The sequence below is a fragment of the Stenella coeruleoalba genome (genome assembly GCF_951394435.1).
Source record: "Stenella coeruleoalba genome assembly, chromosome: 1".
NCBI classification, from domain to species: domain Eukaryota; kingdom Metazoa; phylum Chordata; class Mammalia; order Artiodactyla; family Delphinidae; genus Stenella; species Stenella coeruleoalba.
Genome location: NC_137169.1, coordinates 175,150,189 through 175,177,480, shown reverse-complemented (window position 1 = coordinate 175,177,480; position 27,292 = coordinate 175,150,189). Strand labels below are relative to the sequence as shown.

The window sequence follows — 27,292 nt, the reverse complement described above, 5'->3', positions numbered from 1 at the left end:
TCAAACCTAGAGGCCATGAGGGAGGTAGGGATGGGTCCTGTGGAGGGACGATCCACCATGTCCCCACATGCACTGTGCTAGGGTCTCAGGTTTTTCCAACCAGTGCCCTGAACTTGGCATAGCAGATCTGCCTCGGCTGGGCATTTAACTGTCTTTGAAGTTCAGGCACTCTTAAGTCATGGGCTTGGTCCTTGTCTTTCTCCATTCTTCCTCTGCAGGGCAACCAAAGAGGCCCTCTGGCTTCCACACCTGGCTTTCAACTGCCTGTGACTCTTCATCCGATCTTCATCTTCATGCAGAGCACCAGTGGCACTTAGTAATAACCATCTGACAACATCATCCTTCCCTCCACACAGTGCAAACACCTGGAGTATCTACACAGGTTAGTGCATCCCCTGCCACCAATACACCTTCCCAATTCACAGAAGTTAAAGTTTGAACAAGTGAATAACCACCTCATGCAGGGGGGCTGTCTGTGTTTCACTCACCACCAGTGACAAGTTTGCCAACCAGGCAGTGAAGGTCCAGCCAGTGAAATCTCATTTCACACCCTTGCCTTTTTGGCATCCATACTCAAAGGTTGGGTTCTTTGGACGTTGTTAAGATGGAGTTTAGGGTGCAGATATTTTTGGGGGTTCAACACCTGTGAGAGGATGGGAGGAAGAAGCAGAGCTGGGCGGAGGAAGCAGTCAACCTGCAACGTAGATCTGACAGAACCTGGGCTGACCTGGGCAGGGAGATCTGGGGTGAGCGTTGCCCACTGTGGTCATCGTGCAGGGGACTGAAGTGCTGGGCTTTTCTACCCCTCCTCACTCAGTCACCCCTGAGAAGGGCGTGCCTCAGGTGAGGTGGATCTTGGCCGCTGAGGCCACTCTGAAGGAGCTGACAGTGAGAGGCTGTCTGCTGGTCAGTCACGTGCCCCTTGGCTGTGTCCTTCCTTGGCTGGAGAGATGTGCTCCAACATCCACTGCTCCTCCTCACTGTAAAGTGGGGATGGTAGAGCTGGGCCAATTTACTCATGTGATCATAAGGACCAGATAAGGCAGGTGAAAGTATTACACAATGCCAACATTTTTATGGGAATATTGTTACTTTGGATGTTACTTAGAAATATATTGGCCATAGGTAGGGACTTGAAATTTTATTTGGACCTTTTTTTAAAAAATTTTATTTTATATTAGAGTATAGTTGATTAACAATGTTGTGTCAGTTTCAGGTGTACAGCAAAGTGATTCAGTTATACATATACATGTATCTATTCTTTTTCAAAATTTTTTCCCATTTAGGTTATTACAGAGTATTGAGCAGCTTCCCTGTGCTATACAGTAGGTCCTTGTTGGTTATGTATTTTAAATATAGCAGGGCGTACATGTCAATTCCAAACTCTCTCACTTATTCTGACCTTTTTATGATGATGGTGTTACTTATAAGAAGATTTTACCTTAAAACACCAAAAAAAGCAACTTTTAATTATAATCCTAGGGATATGGGGGGTGAGGGGATGAGATGAATTGGGAGGTTGGGATTGACATATATACACTAATATGTATAAAATAGATAACTAATAAGAACCTGCTGTATAGCACAGGGAACTCTCCTTCACTTTGCTGTACAGTAGAAACTAACACAACATTGTAAAACAACTATACTCCAATTTTAAAAAAATAAATAACCCTAGGGCTAATAGATGCTCATTAGAAAATATCTGGTCTGGGACTTCCCTGGTGACACAGTAGTCAAGAATCCACCTGGCCAGTGCAGGAGACACGTGTTCTATCCCTGATCTGGGAAGATCCCACATGCCGCGGAGCAACTAAGCCCGTGCGCCACAACTACTGAGCCTGCGCTCTAGAGCCTGCGAGCCACAACTACTGAAGCCCACACGCCTAGAGCCCGTGCTCCGCAACAAGAGAAGCCACAGCAAGGAGAAGGCTGCACACCACAACGAAGAGTAGACCCTGCTCGCCATAACTGGAGAAAGCCCGCATGCAGCAGTGAAGACCTAACACAGACAAAAATAAATAAAATTCAAAAAGACAAAAGAAAATATCTGGTCAGTCTGGAAAAAAATCTACGTGGCCAAAGTTTCTTGTGTGTTTTTATGTTCTGGGTGGTGTTGATGGTGGTAGGGAGAGTTGCTACTTAGTATTTTCCCCAGGAGAGGTAGTGATAAAATCCCTGCATTCCCACCCCTGCCCAGCTGAAGTTGAGCAGCCCCTCTCATCTTAAATAAATGAGTCACTCCCAGGCTTTGGAAAAAGGTCTTTTGAATACACCTTTAATTTTATTGACTGTGTTATACATCTATTAAAGAAATGCTCACCTTTAGAACTTGACTGTAAATTTAAAAAGAGTGGTCAGAATAGCTCAATCACCAAGTCAGCTATGGGCAGTGGGGAGCTGGGAGGAGAGCATCCATTTAAAAAAAACATATCTGAACTTAGAAAGACATATTAAGTGTTTTGAGCTTACGTAGCATCAATTGCATTTTATAAATCAGTTATGTGATACCTTCCATCCAGATTAGGAGCAGAGTAGGAACCCTCTCACCCCGGCCACAACCAGGCTGGGGGGCCTTATCAACATGGCCAGATGATAATCTTCACCTGATCATAATGCTGGGTTGGGACCCCAGTCCTGGTCTCCTGACTGGCAGGCCCTGTTCCAGGCTGTAATCCACCCAGCCTCTGACAATACCCAGCTCTGCTCTTCATGTTTTCAGCCTAGGGAGGAGTTCCTCTCCAGGCAAGAGAAGTAGCAGAGGGGGGTTTTAGCTAGGTTGGTGATGGTTGGTCCAGGGCCCATCTCTGATCTCTGGCCATATTTTGGCCTGCTTCTCTTTCTTCCTCCAAATTAGGTTGACCTGCCAACTTGCTTGAAGAAGTCATCCACTGGGTTCATTAGATGCTATCTCTAAGGAAGCCACTGTGCCTGGCCTGGTGGTTTTGGTGTATGTAAGACAGAGGCAAACCATCCTAGAATTTCCAGTGTCCCAAGGTGTGCACCAGAGGATCAGATGTGACCGAAAACAAAAGACAGGGTGTGGTAGTTGGGCATGTGCCTGGGTGGATTTGGATGGGTCAGAGCATTCAGCCTGGGGCCAGTCTTTCTGTGCTGGCTTTAACACAGTGCTTTCAGCAAACCCTGGTAGTGAAGCCTGGCCATTTCTAAGAATGGACCTTGCTGTATCAGGAGACAACACTTGCCAGAGATGTGGCAGAGAAAGCTTCTTTCTTTCTTTTCTTTCTTTCTTTTCTTTCTTTCTCTGTCTGTCTGTCTGTCTTGTTCTCACTCGCTCTCTCTCTTTCTCCCTTTTTCTTAATAACAAGTGATGTAACTTTTAGAAGTCTGGGGCTTGAGGCCAGTGTCTTCATCCCAGAGCTCACAATTGTGTGTGATCAGTTAGCTAAATCATCCAGAAAAGCACAAGAGCCGTCACAGGGCCCCATCCTGAGTCTTCCACAGAAGTCAGCTCTGATCTATGACTCAGCCTGCTTGCCCTTCCTCTTGGAAGCAGCTCTCTTTTTCCTCAAGAAAACAGACCACTATGCCTCCCCTCTCACGTGACCGCCCCAGGACTCCATAGCAGCATCTTTCCATGAGCCAGCACATTATAGTGCTTGCAGACAAAGCCTTGCTTTATGACTTTCACTGCTAGTTATAACTGCTGGGCTCCCTGGGTGCTTAGAACCGTTAGAATCAAAAGTATCTCAACATACAGCACCATGGCCGCAGGCTTGGCTGGAGTCTAACGGTCGTGCCCTGCGGTTATTTTGCCAGTTATGGGTGAACCTCAAACAGTTAAGAACTGCGACTCCGTTTCAGTTACCTCCCCAGTAACTCGGATGCTTCTCTTTACCTCATGAGTCTGCAGAAGAAGACGGGCAAGTATTCAAGAACAGACTGTCTCATGAGATTTCCTGTACTTCCTGCTGCTGCTGCCCAGGCCACACATCCCCCAGAAAGTCTTTCTCATGATAGGTCAGCGCTTCTGCTGCCAGTTGTGGTAGAGGCCAGTTGTAAGGAGGGGCATGAAAAGGCAAAATAATGAGGAAGAAATGTACCCTCTACCTTTTTTCGGAGGGGGAGGGTAGAGGGGAAGGAGATGACGACTTGAAAAATTTACATGTAAGCTCATGTAAAGTTTGCAAGGAGGGCGTAGAGTGGGTTGGAAGAGGCCCAAGCCACTGTGGAATTAGCCACATGGGCGTGCAGCTCTCTCGATCAGACATCTTCGTGGTAGAGTATTGCAAGAACTAATACCCAGATTCTTTCCCTGCTTTCACCCAGCTCCTCCTTCATGAGCTCCTTGTACAGCTCATTGAGTACAATTATTCAAGAGGGAATCAGCAAGTTCAGGGCGACAGGGAACATTGACAGGATTGTGGTCATCACAGGCAGAAGGCCCCGATCACCTTGGAGGGAGAAGATGCTTGTAATGTCAGTGGTGTATCCTCATGCCCAGAAAAGTGCCTGGCACCTAATCAGCGCTCAAGAAATATTTATGGAGGAAGTGAATGGAGGCAAATTTGACTCAGGTTAGCATTAGTTTTAGAGAAAGATAGTTATTTTAAAGCAAAACAGATATGCTACTTTATTGCCTGTAGAATGATCTCAGGCCTTTGTCTTTGTCCCCTATCCTGGAGAGAATCTGTAAGTGACTCTTCCCTGCCCCACCCCCCATCATACACCCACTCTGAGTGCTTACCTTTTTTTTTTAGATGATCGTTTAACAGGGAAGAACATGGTAGTTACCACAACGTGACGAGATCCCTGGCCTGCGTATCTTCTCAAAACCTCAAGTCTGGTTTAGCCAAGAGCTAGAGATGACCAGGGGACAGTGGTCAGCCTGGGATGGCTCTGCCACACCTGGAATCACCGCTGAGTGAAGGGCCTGTGGAGACCACAACACTCTGAGAAGTCCACAGCAATTCCAGGTAACTTTTGAGGGAAATTCCTGACATTCCCAGTTCTTTTTGTCCCTTTACTCCACAGAGTTCATGGAATTAATATACACTTTCTTGGAACTGACTGCTGTGGCCTCTTAGGTATCTGGGATCTGAAATACATTTCCTATTTTCATCGGGACCCATCTTATATCTCTTGAGGTGGCCTCAGGTAAAAATTCCTGGTGGCATCCCTCCCTCTCTTTCTTCTTTCCTTCTTAGAGAGGTGGCTAACGAATAGTAGTCCCTTCCAAACCCATAGCCTCACACTAAAATCCAAGCAGCAGAAAGTCAAAGACAGGGGCGACAGCCTCTAAGTTCAGCTGGATAGATAAAAATCCATCCCGTTCTGAAGACTCCGTGAAGGAGATGTTGCTACCCCCTCCCTCCACCATTGTTTTTGTGTGTATGCACTGTCCGCCCATCTTCATCCAAAACAAGACAGGAAGTGACTCACCCACAACATATCATAAACCAGAACTAGCTACAATAAGAAGTATTAGAAAGAAAAAGGACACACAAGAGTTGGGCACGAGATGGTGCCGTGAATGAAGTTAATACGCAACTCAGGCTCCGAGGCACTCACCAAAGGTCACAAATCTGGCCCAAAGCTGTTGAACAGGAGATGAGAACAGGAAGTGGGTTAAGATATCCGTTCATGGGACCCAGAGATACACACGGCAGAGCAGTCCAGGTGTGTTTCTCAGCTCCGGCAACTTCCTCTTCACCTAGGAAGCCCAATGCCCAGGTCCTTCTGGGCCTTCAATCTCAGCAGCTCCCAACCCCCTGCTTCCTCACCACACGTCAGCCACCCTGGTCTCCTTTTTGTTCCTTGAACACACCAAGGTCATTCCTGACTCGAGAACTTTGCACCTGTTTTTCCTCTTTCCTCAGATCTTCACACATCTGACTTGTTCTCGTCATTTAGGCCTCAGCCTAAAGTCCCATCCTCGGAGAAATGATTCCTAACTGCCCACTTGAAAGCGGCTCCTCTTCCCCTAAGCCCAATGTGAGATTGCTTCACCCTGCTTGTTTTTTTCTCATAGCCCCTAATCACTACATGAAAAATTTTAACTTACTTATTTGATAATATGTTTACTGTGTGTCTCTCCCATTACAGAAAATCATGAGCACAAGACCTGGCCTGTACCTCTTAGGACAGAGTCTGGCACTTAGGAGGAGCCTCAGTGAATATTGGTTGAATAATTGAGCTTATACTAAAACTAGGAAAAGCTTTTTCTGAAGGATCCTCATAAAAGGGACACTGAGCAATATGATGGGCATATCCTTAGCAACATCCTTACAGCAGTCACTGCAAGGAGTCTCCACAGACTCTTATTTAGTGTCAGGTCAGCTTGGGGCAGGGGACATGGGGAACTTACCATGAATAGTTTTATCTGCACTTGCGTCCAGTTCCCCTTTCTGTCTGACAGCATTCTTGCTTGCTGCAACCAAAGGCCATTATGCCATCCTCAATAGATTCAGATAAAAATTTGCCATACAAAAATTCCACTGCCTCAGAAAAAAAGAAAATCATTTTTATAGATGTGAAAAATTCCACTGGGCTTCCCTGGTGGCGCAGTTGTTGAGAGTCCGCATGCCGATGCAGGGGACACAGGTTCGTGCCCCGGGTCCGGGAGGATCCCACATGCTGCAGAGCGGCTGGGCCCATGAGCCATGGCCGCTGAGCCTGCGCATCTGGAGCCTGTGCTCTGCAACGGGAGAGGCCACAACAGTGAGAGGCCCCCGTACCACAAAAAAAAAAAAAAAAAAAAATTCCACCAATTTGCATTATTTGGAAGGAAACTCTGTGAATTAATAAAAAGGTGGTATTTTGGAATATATTTCGTTTTGTTGCTGCTGTTTTTTTGTTTGTTTGTTTGTTTGTTTTTTTTGCCACACCATGGCATGCAGGATCTTAGTTCCCCAACCATGATCGAGCCCATGCCCCCTGCAGTGGAAGCACGGAGTCTTAACCACTGGACCGCCAGGGAAGTCCCTGGAATATATTTGAAATAAATTATTTATTATGATTGAATAGACACATTGGCACAGTTGCTAATACAAAGGGCTAGACACCTTTACGAGCTCCATTTTACAGAAAGTTATAAAAAGCAAAGCTTGAATTTGCCACGAGCTGGCAACTATTTACACAGAATTTACGCTGTACTAGGTATCATAAATACCCTGGTGATGATTTAAAGTATACAGGAGGACGTGCATAGACTATATGCAAATACTACCCCGTGTTATGTAAGGGACTTGAGCATCCTTGGATATTGCTATGAGTGGGGTCCTGGAACCAATCCTCTGCGGATAATGAGGGATGACTGTAATAGAGTTCAGTAATAATACCAGAGTTTAAATAACAAAATAAACTGGAAATTTTCATATAAGAATGTAACGCAATCTTGGACTTCCCTGGTGACGCAGTGGTTAAGAACCTGCCTGCCAGTGCAGGGGACACGGGTTTGAGCCCCGGTCTGGGAGGATCCCACATGCCGCAGAGCAACTAAGCCTGTGTACCACAACTACTGAGCCTGCGTGCTACAACTACTGAAGCTCGTGCACGCCTAGAGCCCGTGCTCTGCAACAAGAGAAGCCACTGCAATGAGAAGCCCGCGCACCTCAACGAAGAGTAGCCCCCGCTCGCCGCAACTAGAGAAAGCCCATGCACAACAACAAAGACCCAGTGCAGCCAAAAATAAATTAATTAATAAATTAATTAAAAGAATGTAATGCAGTCTTAAGGATTTTCTAGAGACTTAGTGGACAGTGTCTGGTAACTGCAACATGGCCATGGAAGGGTATGCTTTTGTAGATTTCCTGGACCTAGCAGATACAGCAAGTCTCGAGTATCCGTGAAGTCAAAGATGAAAGCCCAAAGGGGACCATCTGGGAAATGTAAAGACAAGGATAACCAGTAGTAGCAACATGGCTGGACTGAGAATGATGCTATTCTAACACAGCATAGAAAATACAGACGTGATGAGGAATTATTTTCAGTTATCTGGAAATCTACTGTAAGCCTCATTCTTTTTCTTAAAACAGAACTTCTCTGAACTCTTGCACATGAGGAAGCAATAAAGGAACGCTATTCTAGACTTAATTTTGATCAACAAGTAAAAAGTCATCAGGATTGCAGAGATGAGGGAAAATTTAGGGGGAAATAACCATGAAGAGGCAAACAAGTAAATGGTGAGTTGCATATTCCCAACTTCTAGAGAGCAAATTAAAGTTCAGAGAAAAAAGAACACTGGTCCCATGTCAGAAATTGATTTAACAAAATGGACTGAACACATACAAAATTGACTGATAGTTACTAGGCACTCTATGGCTAGAATACAGCATTGGATAAAGCAAAGTTCCTGTCCTCATGGAACTTGCGGTATAGTCAGGGGAGAGAGGAATAAAATACAAATATATAAATAAGTATATAATTTAAAAGTAGTTTGAGCAAGCTCTTTGGAGAAATGGCTGATTCTAGAACTAGGGCAAGAAATATACAAAATAAGCTTGAAACATCTTACAGTGTCAGGAAGTAAGGAAGTACTCAAAAACAAAAAACAAAAACCCCACACTAATGGGGGTATGTCAAAGGGACACAGAAGCAAACTGAAAGCATTCCCAATGGCCAGAACTGGAATAAATTGAGCAACAAAACAAAGCAGTACTGAATTATAACCCAAGGTGTAAAATGAATATCTCTGAGTTCACACTGACGTAAATAAATGATTCAACAAACAAATAAATGGAGAAGCGGTGACTCTTCCATGAAGAAGAATTCCAAATAATTTATGTAAATAATCCTTCCTCAAGGAGGTGGACCATAACTCCCACCCCATAAGTGTGGGCTCCACATCGTGTCTTCCTCCAAAGGCACAAGGCGGAATAGCAGAGTGTGCCCTCTCCAGCCGGCCTGCCCATGTCTCATCCTGGCTCTTCCACATAATAGCTGTGTGCCCTTGGGGAAGTCACTTAACCTCTCTGTGTCAGAAATTCCTCATCTATACGATGTAGATCATACTAGAACCTGCCTCAGAGGGTTGTTGTGAGGATTAAATGAGTTAGTACATTTAAAGCATTAACAGGGCTTCCCTGGTGGTGCAGTGGTTGAGAGTCCGCCTGCCGATGCAGGGGACACGGGTTCGTGCCCTGGTCCGGGAAGATCCCACATGCCGCGGAGCAGCTGGGCCCGTGAGCCATGGCCGCTGAGCCTGCGCATCCAGAGCCTGTGCTCCGCAACGGGGGAGGCCACAGCAGTGAGAGGCCCGCGTACCGCAAAAAAAAAAAAAAAAAAAAAAGCACTAACATTCTTGGCATACAATAAGTGATGTATATGTAAACAAGTATTTGGCCACTGGAGGTGTTGAGCAGAGTAGTGTTAATGGCTCAGTTTAGTTCTTTAAGGGATTTCTCTGTGTTTTCTGTGGAGAATAGACTCTAGGGTGGCAAGTGTGGGACTGAGAGGTCAGTTAGGAGGCCACAGTGGTGGCCAGAGTGATGGCAGCTTAGACCAAGGTGGTCATAGTGCGTGTGAAAAGAAACAGCTTCAAGATAAATTTTTAAAGTAAAATTGATAGGATTTGCTAATGAATTGGATATAGGGTATAAGTGAAGGAGAGGAGCAACAATGTCTCCAAGAATTTTAGTTTGAGTAATTGAGTGAGTGGTGGTACCATTTTACTGATATAGGATGCTGAGAGAGGAGGGTTGGTTTTCTGTTTTGTTTTTGTTTTGTTTTTGTTGGTTGGTTGGTTGGTTTTTTGTCAGGGGAAGTATTAAGAAATGTTAAGAGAGGAAAGTGAAGTGAGAAGTTCTAAAAAATTCAACTCTGACAATATAAATTATTCCAATACAGGAGAAAGAGGACGACATCTGAAGAAACTTATGTAGTTACAGTGTTTGTTATTTGATGAACTTAGATTTTTTAGGTCAAAAAAATAGCTAGAACGGCAAAGAACTATGCCCACACGTTGCACCAATATCAGTTTCCTGGTTTTGTTATTATAGTTAAGTAAGTAGGAACCATTGGGTGAAGCTGGAGGAATGGTACTTGGGATCTCTTTGTACTATCTTTGCAATTTCCTGAGAATCTATCATTATTTCAAAATAAAAATTTTAAAAATTACTCTTGTTTAAGAGAAAGAAATAACAGCAGATATTTTAGAGGTTTTAGTTGACTACAAGATATTATGAATCAATACTGTGATGTGGTTGACAAACTAATGTTGATATGGCTAGGATTAATAGAAGTTAAAAAAATTCCAAAGAGGGACTGTAGAAGTACCACTTTATTTTGTCCAGGTCAATCCACATGCGAAGTGGTAAATTCAGTTCTTGGTGCCACACTCGCAGATTAACAGGCACATTGAATGACAACTAGACACAATACCCAGAATAGGGCAGCCCTGTCATATAAGAAATAGTTGGAAGGAAGCTAAGATATTTACCCAAGAAAATTGCAGACTTCCATGAGAAAGTCTTCAAATACTTGACAGACTGTCATTTGATAATCAAATTTAGAAGAGCCTTTGACATCCCTTTAGCTAAAATAAACTTACACTTTCTCTTCACAAAATGCCAGAAGTATTTTTAAAGAACAGAGAAACTGTTTTAGCTGTGTTAAAATTTCTGATTTTTTTGAAAACAACTGAAGCTGAATAAACCTGGAACATCAAAATCTCCCAACTGAATCTAAACTGTTATTTCATTTGGTTTGAAGCTGTTACTAATTTTAAGGAATCTCTACTTTATTACCACCACCTTCAACCATTTCTTCCTGCAACTGTCTCAAGAGCTATTAAGATATAAGACCTATGACTCAGAGGTCTGTCAGCTTTTCAGATGGAACCAAGAAGTTTTATATTAAATATTTGCTTTGACTAGCAGAGATGGGAGTACAGCACTTTTCCTATTTCTCCTGATCTATGGATGGAAAGGAAGATGGATTTAATACTATAAAGTTAATATTGCTACCTCTTAATATTATTTTATATTATACACTGCAATGAAGTTTAGACAGAAATTTAAAAAGAAAGAAATCACTTGGCAGTTTGCTGTAATAAAAGGCTATAAAAAATATGATAATAAAACCCAATGAAAAGAATCTTACAGATACTGATCTTCATATCCTGATTATGATGGAGGCATTAATTGAGCAGTCTCACTATTGTGTGCCTATTCCGTGTGCTGATGAATTTTTCTAATTCTGAGCCAGCAGAGAGCATGAGATGAATATACTGCCTTGGTCAAAAAAAGTCAAACAAAAATGCTGAACATCACCATGAACCAGAAACAAAACAAAGAACATTATTCTTCCTTGGAACAAAATTAAACTCTTGTTGCACCTAGAATGGAGAGTATTTGTAGTTCTGGTTGGTGACTGTCTTAGACTCTTGAACCATTTGCATCATCACTGGGAAGAGGCAATGAGCAAAATAAATAAGTGAAGATATAACCTGTTAGATGAGATCAGTGTTATAGAGAAAAATAAACTAAGAAGGGAGGTTAGAAGATGCTGAGATAAAGACCTAAAAATGAGAGAGTAAGATAAGCAAAACTCAGAGAGAAGAACAGTTCAGGAAAAGTCCTGGGACTGTGCCTGGTACATTCTGAAGCAGAGTTAACAGCATGAGAAGTCACAGAGAACCTCGCAGGCCACTGTAAGAATTTTGGCTTCTACTCTGAGTGAGAAGGGGATCTGTTGGGGGGTCTGAGTGGAAGCTTTTGGGGGGTCTGATCTAAACTACAATTTTATGGGAGGGCTCTGACTGCTGTGTTGAGAATAGACTGGATGGGCTGGGAAAGGAGGTCATAGGTGGAAGCAGAGCAGTCTGGAGGCTGTTATCATGATCTAGATAAGAACTAATGATGGCTTGGAGTGGGGTGACAGTGGTTGAAGTGGGGAGAAGTGATTGGGTTCTGGGTTCCATTTTGAAGGTCAGGTCAACAGAATTTGCCAACTGTTTTGTTGTGGGATGTGAGAGGAAGAGGAGAGTCAAGGAAGGATGAAGTTGCCATTAACTGAGAAGAGGAAGACTGTGGAAGAGCAAGTTTGGGAGATGGAGGACGTCAGAATCTCATTTGGGGGATGCTTGGCTGGGTATACTTTTAGATATCTGACTGGAGATAACAAGCAGGCAGTTGGATATATGAGGCTGGAAAACAGGGGATAGGTTGGTGCTAGAGGTATAAATTGGGAATGGTCAGTATTTAGATGAGATGTATAATCACTAGACTAGATGAAAACCCTGAGGGCAACTGTAGAGAGAAGGGAGACGAGGCCCACTGCCTGAGTTGTGGAGCATGGCAGCATTCAGCATCAGAGAATGAGAAGGAACAGGAGGAAGGGAGGAGGGAAACCTGGAGGATGTGGGTCATTCGTTGTCCTTGCTGCTCTCCCTCCAACTCTCATTCTCCTTCTTTGCTCTCCACCTCTCAGCCTCACCTCCCTCAGCCTCACTCTTAGGTAAACAAAGACATTTTCTGTCAAAGTGCATGAGCCAAAACAGATATTTCCCAGGTAAACACTATCCTTTTAATTGGGTGATTTTTTAAAAGGCACATAGATCGCTCTTAGGTACATTAGTTACAGCATGTGGATCAGCCAGAACATCAAGTTACCCAGCTCTGGGTTCCATGGACCCGCCTGCCAAGTGGTATGGAAGATATTCTCATTAGTGTTGCTATTGGTATTGTTCAGGGAGGCTTTGGCCCTTGCCACACCCCTCCCTCCTTCCTTCTCCCACTCCACCCCCTGATCCAGAGGCCAATGAATGCTCACATCATTTCACTTTGGTCCAGCTGCCAGGCTGGGGAACAGATGTTGTATTGTTAACACCAAGTAAAAAACAAACAGCCCCATTCCTCTGTGTTCTCCCACCTCCCCCTCCATCCCCATTTTAGTCCCCTGGTGAAAATGGGCAAACAATGTTGGGGAGAGGAGTGGATGGGGCTCCAGTGAGTAATGCCATCCTCCCCAGCCAAGGCTGAGCCTTGGCCGGAGGCGAGTGTTCTCCCAGTCCCTGTTTACAGCAAACACGAGTTCTATCAGCTGAGTGGCTGGCTCGTGGCTGGTGACGTGAAGATGCTCACACTGAGCAAGGCATTGAGAGAAAGAAGACAATGACCCTCTTCTGCATGTGGCCCCAGTAATGCATCTAATTGCATTTGATGAGCAAGAGCTATGACCACAAGACAATCCCAAGGGAAGAAGGAAATGATTTCTTGGCTGAGGTCTTTCTCTATGTTTGCTCATTTCTTCTTTAGAAACGTTTAAGAGATGGAGGGGGCTGGGATGTTCATTTCTTTTCTGGAGACCAGAGGTTTAGATTCTTCTGATTTTTTTTTTTTTTTTCACTTCTCATGCAGACCCTTTCCTCAGGTTCAGGGACATGGAGGGGTGCAGAGGGTGGAATAACCATGGACAATCCAGGGCCAAGGCTAGAAGTGAAGTAGCGCATGGAGTTGAGGAGGCCAAATGAGGGGAAGCAGGGTGTTCAGGGCCATGGCAAGTAGTTGGAACTTCCCTTGAAGGTACTAAGTGGCAATGAAAAGATTTTACACAGGAGAGTGACATACAGGAAGCAGATATTTCCTCTGTGAAGAAGATACATCGTCTGTGAAGGACAGATGGGAAGGAAGAGCCAGTTAAGAGGCTGCTGTAGCAAGCCGGGTACCAGACAGCAAAAGCCCCAACATTCCATTAGAGTTGGCTCAATTGTTGTTAATGAGACAAAATCAACAGGGCTTAGGAGCAAATTGGGTGTGGAGAGGGGTTGGGTGAGCATGATCAGGGTTGTAGTAAGAACTTACGTACTGGTTCTCAGCCCTGAAAAATTTATGCCCAATCAGGCTCCTGTGTATACATCATTCAAAATAAAATAGGTGTATGGAATTCCAAAAATTTTCTGTTTTATTTTAGAATGGCTACTTTGATACTGTTTGAAAGCACTAAACTCTTCCCAAATAATTCTTTGGCATCCTGGTTTTGTTTTCTTGGTGTTTCACGCACGTGCCTTTTCATGCTTATTGGAAAAGCCAGCACTGGGAGGGAGTTGTGAAATTCACGTGTGAGCCACTAGGTGGATGGCATGCCTTTCACCAAGAACAGGGATGCAGGAAGAGGATATGCAGGGGCAGAGTAGAGATGAGCTCAGCCTTGGACGTGTGAGTTTGAAGTATCAACAGAGACAGACACTGCCAGAAGGCAGCTGATTAGATGAATCTGGAGCGGAGATGGTAGAACTGGGCGTCATCAGCACTCATGGTGGGGGAGAGTCATAGGAGAGGATAAGGTCATTCGGGGTGAATGTGTGGAGGGAGAAGGGAGAGGGCCTGGAATAAAACCTGCAGAAAACTGGCATTTTGGGAATTGGGCAGGAAAGGAGTCTGATGAGGAGTATCTAGGAAGATGCAAGAAAATTCAGGAGGCAGTAGAGCCCCCAAAGGGTAAGGAACAAAGGAATTTTGAGAAGTAGGAAATAATCAACAGCATCAAATGCTATAGCCTGATTCAAGGCAGATTAGAGGATGAGAAGCACTGATTACCATCACCGCATGTAATATCAAAGAGGTCACTTATTATTGAGAGTGATTCCTTAGGCGTGTGGAAGGATACGAATGAAATGATAAAAAAAGAGGTAGTGAGTTTACACTATTAGTGGTAGCAATAGAAGAATGGAAAGATGAGGTTGAGAGAGGGTTTTATGTAAAGATGGCAGAGAACACATTAATACCTTATTTAAACCTGCCAGACAAATACATCAAGACTCACCAGATTCAGGGGGCAGGGTGGAAAGCTTTAATACATAAACGAGTTTTAGGGGAAGATTTTTCTTTTCACCACCTATAGGCTACAGAGAGTCAGCTGAGGCAAAAATTTTGCTTGGCTTCAACGTGGTATTCTGCAAAGTTGGACAGTCATTTGTCAGGTACCTATTATGCATGCTGGCGAATGCATGAGCTGCTGTGGGGAGACTCAGAAACAATGAGCTCAAGAAGCTCATCACCCCCTGAAGAGAGAAAACTTATGTCAGAGGAAACAAACCTACAGCATGAAACACCCACTGTGTTTGTCCTACACTGTGTTTTTGTAAAATTGAACCATTATTTTAAAAGATCACACGAAAAGCTGGATATCTGGCTCCTCTTGAAAAACTAGAAGGTATATGACTTCTAACCTGAATTACTGCCAGGCAGCAATTGACTGGAGTGAAGGTGTGACTGCCCATTACTGAGAGCGCCCATTCTCCAGTTCACTCCGGTCCCCAGAATTCCCTATTAGCTGACTCATTGAGAAGACGTCATTTACATTATCTGCTAGCCCTTGGGAGTCATTTGTGCTCGTGACCGCTCCTGAGGACAATCTAAGTCATGAATTACAATCTAAGTCATGAATGCTAGAATGCATGAGGCTGATAGCTATGTTGCAGGTATTCAGGGAAAGGAGAAATCTGTAGAATTAAACAGTTAAGCAAAGCTTCTCAAACTTGGTCTCAACAAGTAGATAGGATAAGGATAGGTGGTTGGATGGATAAATAATTAGATAGATGAAAGAGAGGAAAGTATTTCCCTTGGGTTCCAGGATGGACTTGATGCCTTTTCATGGCATGCCATGGCTGGAATTGAGGGAGTACAGATCTGGCACTTTTCCTTTAAAATACGAAAACTTGTTTTCAGAGCAGGGAGAAGAAATTTCAACTTATTTAAAGACAGTGGTATCTGTAATTTCTCCATCCCCATATGACTATCCTATTGTAGGCAGCTTCCTAGTCAACAGCAGTGATCCTGTAGTGATATTGCAATAAGCTTCTCCCTTGAAAGTCAAACAGAAAGATCATATAACATTAGGATTTTATATCTATATAGTCTCACTCTTGCTTGCCACAGTTGCATCAATCCCAATTCCCTGGATAGTCATAATATCCAAGTAATCTTTCTTTTCATCTTTTCCAGCTGATTGTTTGTGCCCACCCCCCCCCCCAAAGAGGGTGCTTTTCAGGCTCAATGAGCTGCAGTTCCAACCTTGAATCTAGTTCCAAGATTTGGACAGCATTTGAAATGACCTCAAAGGGATAATAACTTATTAATCCCTTTGATGATTTCTAAAGTTCAAGAATGAAACAGTCACCCTAAATGAGAGGGAAAAGCACTGAACTTTTACCATACTAATTCATTGACCCCTGTTTCAATTCCACCCCTGTGGCCTTTGCACTGCATTTTCTGTCTTCTGAATATGACCAGCTCTGTGTGAAAAAGCCCACTTGTCACCTGATGACTGTAAAATGTAGCCTACCAGTTGACAGACCTCACTCTTAAATAAGAGCAGACAACCAGGAAACTTCAGATGCTTAAGGAAACCCTCCAACATGAAAGATGAAAATAATAACAAACAGTAATAAAGCAACTTGGAGGAAGCAGAGGCAATCCAAAAACAGAAAACTACCGTGCGTACATGATTAGTATCTTCAGAGAGGTAAGGGAAAGTTTATATCCATGCAACAAGCAGAAGATGCAAAACAACAGCAAAAGGAACCATGAAAATAAGAAAAAGTGCTTGAGAACTAAAGATACAATAAACTCAGTGGAAGATGTAAAAAATAAAATTGAAGGACTCTTCCAAAAGGTAAGAGAAAGTGTGTACAGTGATGGATAAAAAGATCTTTTAAAAATAAGAGAATCCAGGGAGTTATTTTTCTGACTAGTGATAGTTCCAGAAAGAAAAAGAAAAGAAAAAATAAATAATAGAGAAGAAATTATCAAAGATATAATACAAGAAATTGAAGAATCCGAGGTCCCAGACTGAAAGGGCCCATCAAGTGCACAACATAATGAATTTAAAAGGACTCACACTAATGTATAAAATCATAGAATTTCAACATACTAGGGATAAACAAAAGCTTCTACAGAGAAAAGTAAGTTACAGACAAAGAAATGAGATATAAGAATAGTAGTAAACGTCTCAACATCAGCACTAGACTAAGCTAGTAGACAAAAAAATTTTTGAAGGAAAATTATTTTCAACTATTCCCAACTAAAAGTCTTAATTAAATGTGAGCATATAATAGACATTTTCATATAAGCACGATTTCAAAACATTGCCAATGTACGCTTTCTCAGGAATTCTTAGTGAGTGTGCCCCACCAAAATGAAGATGTAAACTGAGAAGAAGGCATGGGATCCAGGAAATGGGAGATGCAACAGAAGAGAAAGATAAAGGAAATCCTCGGGATGACTATGAAGGGAATTTCCATGTAGTCAGGTTCTCAGTGAGCCTGGAGAGCAAGCCCAAAGAGGAGTTGGAGGACAGAGCATCCTGGAGGAAGAGCTACAGAAAAAAAATGAAGCTGGACACATAACAAGCTTCAAGACAAATGCAAAATTATCTCCATCCTCCACTGACACCTGGTTTGACCACATGGAAATGTATATAGAGTGGATGTTGAATGGTGTAGGGGAATTTAGCCATAGATACCAAGGTAATTGGTACAAGAAGAGGAAGAGGAAGTGGAGGAGAAGGAGGAGGATGAGTACAAGGAGGAGGAGGAGGAGGAGAAGGGAGTAGGTTACCGTGAATTACCTGAAAAAGCAAAAGGTTGAAATCATAGTCCTTAGGCTTGGCATGCACAATCTATCAGTGATCATAATAATGTAAACCCTGAATATTGTTTTTAATTCTCTGTTGGAGGAATAGGAATTGGAAGCATTAGAGAAAAAAAGAGGGTATGAGAAATCTAATACCTCATTTACAGTAAAAATTTAAAAATAATGTCAAATCATTAATCAAGTGAGAGCAGGATGAGTATATTATTTAAAAATAGGGGCTTTCCTGGTGGCGCAGTGGTTGAGAGTCCACCTGCCGATGCAGGGGACGCGGGTTCGTGCCCTGGTCTGGGAAGATCCCACATGCCACGGAGCGGCTGGGCCCGTGAGCCATGGCCGCTAAGCCTGCACGTCTGGAGACTGTGCTCCGCGATGGGAGAGGCCACAACAGTGAGAGGCCCGCGTACCGCAAAAAAAAAAAAAAAAAAAAAAAAAATGGAAGTACATATCACAAGAAAGAGCTGGAAGATGAATGTAATTGCCTCTAGGGAGCAGGATGTGGGGGAAGGTGGTCAGGAGGCCACTGGGCTGCTGGGTTGATAAGTATCTTTAGCGCATTTGACTTGTTCCAACTCAGGGCCTATGTCGCTTCGATTAAATTTTAAATTAATTTACTCTCCGAAATATATAGTAGCCCCCAGACAGTTTTAGAATAACTATGCACCTACCAAGGTGAATGCTGGAAAAATAACAATTCACCTAGATGCATCGTTTGTACATCTGGCATCTTATCAAGCAGTTACCAACCTGGAGTTACAGCTCCTTACCACAGTCACCCGTTCAGACAAACCCCCGCCCGGTATGCTCAGGCAACAGCTGCTTCTGCCAGTCCTCATTTCGGGAAGAGGGAAAGGGATGAGTTAGACAAAAATAGGTGTCTGTGTGGAAAGAGATATTTTTACCTTGATCTTTAAGCCAGCTACGTGTACATCTACTATGATAGAAGCCTGAATGTTGAACAGTGTTGAAGCCAACAGCTAGTTCTCAGCCTCATTCAGAGAGATCTACACAAAGCTATAGAAAAACAGAATGAAATTTGCCAACTTGCTGAGATTTATAATATCCCCTTCCAGCAAAAACTATCAGCTAATTAGTCAGAAAAAAACCCATCCTAACTGAGGTGATAGAATGCTTTACACTGAAAGGTTAAGTGTTAGAAAGGACCTTAGAAATCATCCAGTTCAACTGTCCCCGGAGAAACAGAGAGGCAAAGAGATTGTCCAAAGCTACGCAGCTTACCCATATCAGAACTGGATCTAGAACCCTGGATGGGACTCCATACTGCCAACCTCAGAGTTTGACCTGTAGCCTTCAGATAGATAAATAGATATAGATTTTAGAACAAGATCAGGATCTGGACACAGTTGTAGTTCTAAGACTTGTGATCCTTCCACCACTCCAGACTGCCTCACAAAGCAACAACAGTAAAAGGGGAGATATAAAATCCAACAAGTCAGAGGCTTACCTCTCCCTGAGCTGCCAACCTTTAGGGTTTAGATGGTCCATGAATTCAACATTGACTTATCGAGCACCCACTATGTCCTGAGGGATTTCCGGATAGAGGTGTCTAGTGGACAGGTGGATGTTGGGGTCTGAGGTGAGAGATTTCAGAGTCATCGACAAGTTAGGTGGTGATCACTGTCACACTGAAGAATGAGAGTGCCTCGGGAGAATGAGTACACTGAAAAGAGAAGATGCCCAAGACAAGATCCTAAGGAACACCAGCCTTAGGACAGGAAGAGTAAAGGAGAATACAAGCAGTGCCTGGAACCTATACCTGTCTCTGAGTAACCATCTTATGCGTCTTAAACTCATTGCTTGTTTTTCTCCTGAGTGTTAAACATGTGTCATAAGTATCTTTAGCCAGTGCTTGAAGTTATAGAAGGAAGGAAGTGGGAGGATTTAAGGGTGAGCAAAGGCATTCAAACTTCTCCAGGTTCATCCTGGAGAAGTTGGTGGAACAAGTTTTGGACTTCCTGTGGAAAAGTAAGCTGCTGCCCACTCTGCCCCCATCGTAGCACTGTTGCCACTAGCAAGGGCCCCAGGGAAACCTGGGGAGGACAGGTGTTTCCTGTAAGTGTCAGTGGAAGGCCATCTACCCCTCTGCCAAATGAACCTGGTCCAGATCAGAGCATGTGCTGCTCAGAGCCATGTGGTATAAAGGTTGGGTAAACATGCACTTGCTCTGTGATGAGGAGAACGGCCAAGGAGACTGGACATGACCAAAAAGGTTATCATCTGCTAAAAGCAAAGGGGAAAAGGCAATGACATGCACCTTTCACCTAGTTAAGTGTATTTCTCAGGGAAATGTCATTTTAGAAAAAATAGAAATTCTAAGTAGGGAAGTGTTGAGTTGGCCTGGAAGGGGTTGTTGGTTGATTGTTAGTTTTTGATTGATCCAAGATCCAGTAGGTTTTATGAGCAAGGAGTTCTAGATCTCCTCCCCCATGTCCTAATTACACTAGGCCCTCCCTGGAGGCTCTCCCTGGCTGGGATTTCATACCCAAAGGGAGTAGAGAGAGCTGGAAAGCACTGTAGTGGAGAAGAAAGAGCCCAGGCTTTGGAGCTACGCAGCCTAAGGTTGAACCCTAACTTTAACAATTAATCAGCGTGACCTTGTGAGAGTTATGTAAACCCCATGAGTCTTGCTTTCTTCATCTTTAAAATGGGGAAGATGCTTACCTCAAAGGATCGAATGAGATAGTATTTACGAAAAGGTACCAGTGGGTACTCAACAAGTGCTCCCTCACCTCCTACTTCCTTCTGCTCATCTTCCCCTTGAAAACCACCCTTGAGTGGGCAAGATAACACTTAATAATCTTGGCTTTCCTCCAACTCCTTGCAAATTAGACACATTGCCCAAGCTGACAATGATCTCAGCATTTTCTCTGTGGACCATTAATAGGGATTCTACCATCACGTCACCAAGATATTGCACCCTGAGCATTGCATGCGTCAATCATTGGGTATGAGCTGACATGCTTTTGTAACTCTCAGCTGTTCACCCAGTTCTTTGAGAAAACATTGCATTTCTGTCTGTCATTAGAGGTAGTGGAAGCTTGATGAGGTTCCTGGTCTTCTGTCATCTTTAAATCCTCGGGAAGGCTCAAGTGTGTCAGTTAAAGACAACCCCTCCCACCCCCCACCCCAACCTCGTCCCCCACATACTGTGATATATACTGGTCAGCATTGATGAGACTTCCCTCTTTTGCTGCTGTGATTCACCAGCCATGGGTATCATCTTTTCTGTTCTCTCTCCCTGGCATATAAGTGTTTCCTCATTTGTATTTCTTTCCCTGAAGTTCATGCCCTCAATCATCTCCAGCAACCTGGATAAATTTAGCTCTTCTCAGGGACTTTTGCTGACTTGGTTCCATGACTGTTGAATGTTTGGCTGCTCCCCAGAAAGAGTTTGGGGCTGGCTCCCCTCACTTGGAGGTCTCATCTTGTTCTGGTGACTACTGTGTCACTTGCGTAATTGGTTATTTGAGTCACCTCAGGCCAACCAGTTTGAGAACCAACAAGTTTGTGTTCTTGGAACCTGAAGTCCTTCATTCCCGCTTCTGACCCTCTGACCCCTTAGTACCCCTTCCTTGTTTTTATTCTTGCCCTGAACAGCCTGTGGCTACTGCTCTTATCTATCATGGTCACTTCCCATTAGGGCTAAGAAGGCAACTAATAAAGGCTTCTCGACTCTCTTCTCCAGGAGCAGGGCCTCAGGTCTCACTACCAGGATCCAGCAGAGTGAAGTGTACTTAGCAGATGCTCATTTAATGTTTACTAATTTGACTTGTTCAAACTAAACATCAGAGAGGTTAAAGTCAGACTCCCTTGGTCAGCAACTAAATGAAAGAGAAATGCACGCAAAGGCCATTATGTTTTTAGACACCCTCATTTTCAAGGATCCAAAATAAGGCTCATGGGTCATGTTGAGTAGCTTTGTGTCGGACTTCGAAGGATGGGAAAGATTTGAATAGATACAGAGGAAAGGGAAGGACTTATTAGGAGAAAAGAACAGCACAATCATAGAAGACATAGACCAGAGGGGGAACTGGCACAAGATGCATGTATGTAATGTGACTTGGGGGTGTCTGTAAAGGGCTAGTCTTATTCCAGTGAAAATACATATAAGAGGAAGGAAAAAATGATAGCCACCTTTGCTGGGCCTTGAGAACTTGGCTGTGACCTAATCAGCCAACCAGCTACAGACTCCCCCTACCTCTCAATGTCCTTGTTCCTTATAGGAACAACTAGGTATGGCCTCTTTCCAGTCCCATATTCACCCACACCCCAGTTTAGCTGCTGTTGTTTCATGGAAAACCAAGTTAAAAAGTGTCTGTAGAGCCAAAGTAATTTACTCCAGAGACCACTCATGTGCATGCCCCATAGTGAGGGTGTCTAGCAGTGTCTGGGGCGGCAAACACTCATCTGAGGACTCTAGCACTTGGTGGTGATCAGGGCTACCAAAGGCTAAAGCTTCAGGAGGCAGTGAGAGGAAGGAACAGCTGTGCCCTGCATAAAGAACCCACGCACTCCTGATTGGCCATTGTTCTGGCATGTGAGTGGGACCAGTGACCCAGATGTCACTGCTGCCATCCTGGCTGATCCACAAAGAAGTGAATCAGGTCTATTTTAGGAATCTGTTCAACTGGTCACATGGAGAAATTGCTATTAAAAAACAGCTATTTACCAGGAAAGCAAAGCTCCTGCAAAACAAAAGGTTAGTATACTCTCCCCAGTAACTCTTTAAACCAAAGCAAACACTGGTGCAGGCCAGGTTTGCTCTGTAGTTCTGCTGTCCACCCTTGGTCATCTGATTCCCAAGATTCCTGGTTGATCTCCTCCTCGGGAATAAGCTGAGAAAGGCAGCTGGGAATACCAAAGGACAGGGATTTCTAGAGGGTAAGAGGGTTAGGGTCACATAGCAGTTCTCTTGTTAAATGATTGGTTGATTTTTCCAGGAAAGTCAAGGGGCTTGACCAGGCAAAGCTCAAAAGAATCTGGAAGGTCTAAGACCCTTTATCATAAAAGTGTCCCCTCCACTTGTATTTGAGGATTCTGTATTAATGGATGGGAAGTACATCAAATATAGTCCATAGAGATATTGCTCTAACTAGAGGACCAAACCATGAAGGCAACACCAAGAGCATTAAGATCAACATTGAAGAGATGACAAATACGCTGATTATGGTGCCCATGCAGTGGCTGGGACTTCCTACAAGCCATCACCACCGTATGACCTCAGCTTCTCGATGGGTATCCCTAAGCCTTCCTTTCCTCTCAGCTTCTAAGGTGTGCTACCACTCTGAGTCATGTCAAGTTAGGAAATCCTTATGTGACCTGTCCTACGAAACTTACAATCTTGCTTTGTGCACAGTGTGACACATATATCCAACAGAGAAAATAAGATAAGGCAATATATAAATACTAGAGAATAAGTGGCATAAAAAATACAAGTTGTGGCTGGGGACAGATCATTTGCATCTGGTGGGCAGATCAGATAGTGTGGCCTAGAACACACAATGAAAAAGACATTGTCTATAAAGGAAATTGAAGTCCCTACCCTGACTTCCAGTGCTTTCCATAATCTGACCTCCACCCCCATCTCAGCCTTACCTCCCAGGGCTCCTCCTACAATCCAACCAGACTGCACCCTAAGTTCACCTTGCTGCACGAGTGGTTTTTTACCATGTAGCACAATTCTTCCTTTCCTCGGCTTCACCAAATGCTAACCGTGTTTGAGGTCTGGCTCACATTTCTTCTGCTCCTTGACACAATTCCAGCCACCCAATCCCCCAGCCCTCAGTGACCTCACACTGCCCTTTGTCCACCTGTACTTCACTCACAGTGTTCACTGTCTGGACGCTCATTCATTCATCAATCACAGACAGCTTAGGATGGCTCTCAGCTAGTTATCTCAGACTATTACCTAACTTTGACTCTTTGTATATCATCCCCCCAGCTGTATTATTCTCTCCTTGAGAGCTTGCATCTTGGATATCCTGCATCACCTAGCACAGGACCTAACACATAGTAGGTGGTTGATAATTTGTAAAATGAATGACAGTACAGACAACCTTTTGATGCACAACTACATTTTCTAATTTATTCCACCTGAGGGGGTAAACAAAGGGGCTACATTTAATGAAGATCTATCATGTGCACTTGTTTGGCATTTTCTGAACATCATATCATTTAAACTTCACATCAGTCTGAGAGGTAAGAATAACATCTGCAGTTTATACATTATGAAAATAAGGATCAAAGATGTGAGATAATTTGTTCAATGTCAGTCAGCGACAGTGACCTAGAGTCGAGAGGCAAACTCTGGTGTGCCTGACTTAGAATACCACACTCTTCCAATGGTCCTGCACTGCCTTCCATCTGAACATCCATGGGAAGGTTGCTGAGTTTCTTCCTGTGGGTCTCATGCCCTACCCATGACTTTTACTTCATCACTCTATGCATTCCCTTTCCCTTCAAGCTACCTCCCAAGAGTTGCTTCTCCTGGAACCCATTGCATGCTTTCATATTTTCATGTAACTCCCTTAGCCTGGAAAATGTCCTTCCATCTTTTCCACCTGTGAAATCTTAGTTAGCCTTGAAGGTCCACCTGAAATGAATATCGTCTCCATGAAATTTTCTGTAATCCTGCATGATAATTAAATTAAATGCCCTTACGTCTGAGTCCCCACAACCCACTGCCCCTTCCACAGTTCAGAATTCACTTTATTCTGCTTCAAATTCCAATCATTTGTTTACCTTCCTGCTTTTTCTCCTAGGCTGTAACACAAGGGCAGGGAATGCATCCTCTTCATCTCTGTAACTCAAGCCTTACATGACAGCAGCCTGGTCTCCCAAGAGCCTTTGATGGTAAAGGCAGCTGATGGTGCGGAGCATGGATTCAGCAGCATCACACACACCTTCCGTGATTCTGCCCAGGTAATGAGCCATTGGATACCAATCAGAGCCAAGAATAAGAAGCTCTAAGCAGATTTCCCACATCTGTCCCCAACGCTCAACCTTGAGGGGTTTCACCTTGAGGCTATATAGTCCCCAGTATTCAGTGATTCAAGAATGGTTCTACCTCCCTTCTTAATCTGGTCTAAGGTCTAACTTGTTACTAAGATCATTAATGCCACAGGGAGAGGCTGTCATAACAGCTTTTCCTGTGTTTTAAAGTGCTACAGAGGGATTTCCCTGGTGGTCCAGTGGTTAAGACTCCGTTTTTCCACTGCAGGGGGCACGGGTTCGATGCCTAGTCAAGGAACTAAGATCCCACATGCTGTGAGGCAAAAATAAAATAAAATAAAGCGCTATAGAAAAGAAATGGCTGGGTATATTCTTTTTGACCTCACCTTTAGCAATAAGGTGTGATCTCTAAGTTTGAAAAATGAACAAATGAATAAATAAATGGTGAACGTGCCAGACTCTATTTAAATGAAGATATTTGACATTTCTTTGGTCTTCCTTATAGAGTTGCAGCCCCTCCCCATGGCTCTAGAACACATTCCATCTAAAGATGGAGATTGGGTTTCCTCCTGAAGAACAGGCAGCCATAAAAGGATGTTAGTTCAGGAGCCAACCCAGTGAATAGGACCAGCATGGTATCTGGAGCCCAGAAATCTGTACACAGCCTCTGACTCCATATGACTCACCCAAACAACAAAGATCTCTAGAAGCAATCACTAGGGCAGGGCTTAGGGAACACATAGCTTAGGGTGCGCTATCCCTTGAAGGCACAGCTTGAAAATTTTAATTCTATGTTCCTAGCTTCTAACACAAAGCCTACACCATAATTAACACTTAATACATATTTGTAAATGGATTCTATCCTTGCTTTTCATTCTCTCCTTTTATCCTCCAACTTCCTCTTTTTCCTCCTTTCCCATCTCCTTTCTGTCCATTAGGACTTGTTGAGGTCCTAATAACTGGAAATAATTAAGGTCTTAATCACCTCCCCCTTGTCCACCTTACCCTAACCTCCAGGCAATACATGAATGTTCTTTATGAAATATTAAATATTGGGTTCCCTTGTTTTTGGATGCCTGACCATGATAGTTGGCTTCTTGGTGATCAAGCCCTGCTCCTATTCCTTCACCTTTACTCTCATTTTTCCTCTCGCTTCTTTCCAACCTCCAGTGGTGTCGAAAGCTGCATAAACAAGCTGCTGACCCTCCAAGCTGAGAAACTTGGCCCTCAGAACCATTCCTTGGGAACTCTCACTTGCGGCTTGTGTCAGGTTTCTTGCAGATGGGTTCACAGTTGCCGTTGGCCGTAATTCCCACCTATACCCCCATTCTCCTACCCTCTGCTCGCCCCACCAAATCCAAAATATTACCAAGAACTGTGCCCTAGGGGACTGGACACATAGGCTGTGCTGATGGCCTTTAGGGCTGTGCTGGCCACCATCTCCACAGAAAGGATGCTTCTGTTCTGGAGTGTGTGACAAAATTAAGGGCAGCCCAGGGAAGCAGGAAAATAAACCACGATGTGGAGAATGTCAGCACTCTCAGGAAAACAGATAAAACTCCCTGTCTGATCCATTTTTATTTGGGCAGAGTTCATGTTGAATCATTTTGCTTGCTTGAACATCAAAACATATACCCACATAGTTTTGAGCCCTGGTCCCAGCACAGTCCATCCCAGATGAAGTTCTCTGCTTAAGGAGTGGGGCCTTCAAGAGGGGGAATGAGCAGCTATAAACAATCCCTGTGTGCTTACCTCCCACCCCCGGGCTTCCACCCCACCCCAAGCCTACAAATCCCATCTGGAGAGTCTGCCCCTCACAGTGAGGAGGATTTGATCCACCTGACTTCCTGATAAACTTTCAGACAGAAGTGTGTGTGTGTAGTGTTGAGTGGGGATGTTAATGTCGTCAATAATAATTCAAAATGAATTCCTGCATATGAACATTGTCTAGTCTTGGAAGGCAAATCTCTCTTCATTAAATGTCAATCATTGCTTTAGAAGAATTTTTAATGGGGAAATACTCAAAAAAAAAAGCCAATAGGAAAAAAAAAGCAGGCTTTCAAATGGTAGTTACCATATATTATAGGTAGAGATAGAGACAAAGATATTCATTGAGCAAAGAGTAGAAGGAAATACATCAAAATGCCTGGAGAACTTTTCCCAGCGTTGTGAATTATGGGTGATTTTGCTTCCTATTTGTCTTTATGTTTCTGTGCTGTCCGAGTTTTTTTACTATGAACAAATGTGACTCTAGTAATGGTGGATGGGATGAATTTTTAAATTTGTTTTTAATGTAGATCGCCTTGCCTTGACCTGATCCCATCAAGAAGCCTCACTGAAAGCTGAGTGACCTGAGTACAAAGGCTTCAGATCTTCCTACCTCACGGCCGGCCCAGCCCTCCTTCCTGTTGTCCAGCACAGCATCCGGCAAAGGCCATTACCCTTATTTAAGGGCAGATGGTGAGTTGAAAACCACACAACAGAGGTAGTTCAGGCACATAGGTCTGTAGGAACCAAGTTCAGACATAAGCTAAGAGGTCACCAATGGCTCCACAGCTGTGCCCCTACCCCCAGCGCACCCCAAGAGCTTGCTCCCAAAAGATTCATTAGCAAAATGGGAAAGGGAGGAGATCAAGAGTAGGAGGGGAATGAGGCAAAGGAGCAAAGAAGGGGGTTTCTAATACAGAATTGAAACTGCCCTGTTCAGGGGTTGGCAGATTTCCAAGGACCTCCAAGGATGCAGAGAAGGCCTGGGAGAAAACCAGGGA

At 43.7% G+C, this 27,292-nt stretch overlaps 1 long non-coding RNA gene across 2 annotated transcripts; it reads left to right on the top strand.

Annotated features, from left to right (window-relative positions):
* The first annotated feature begins 221 nt into the window (after positions 1-221).
* LOC307193592 lies at positions 222-26,926 on the top strand. Of its 2 annotated transcripts, none has more exons than XR_013830359.1 (4): positions 222-382; positions 4,722-4,937; positions 24,335-24,494; positions 26,822-26,926. It is a non-coding gene; the product is annotated as an uncharacterized lncRNA (long non-coding RNA). The 2 variants fall into 2 exon arrangements; XR_013830360.1 differs by lacking the exon at positions 222-382 and adding an exon at positions 4,403-4,538.
* Positions 26,927-27,292: the final 366 nt, after the last annotated feature.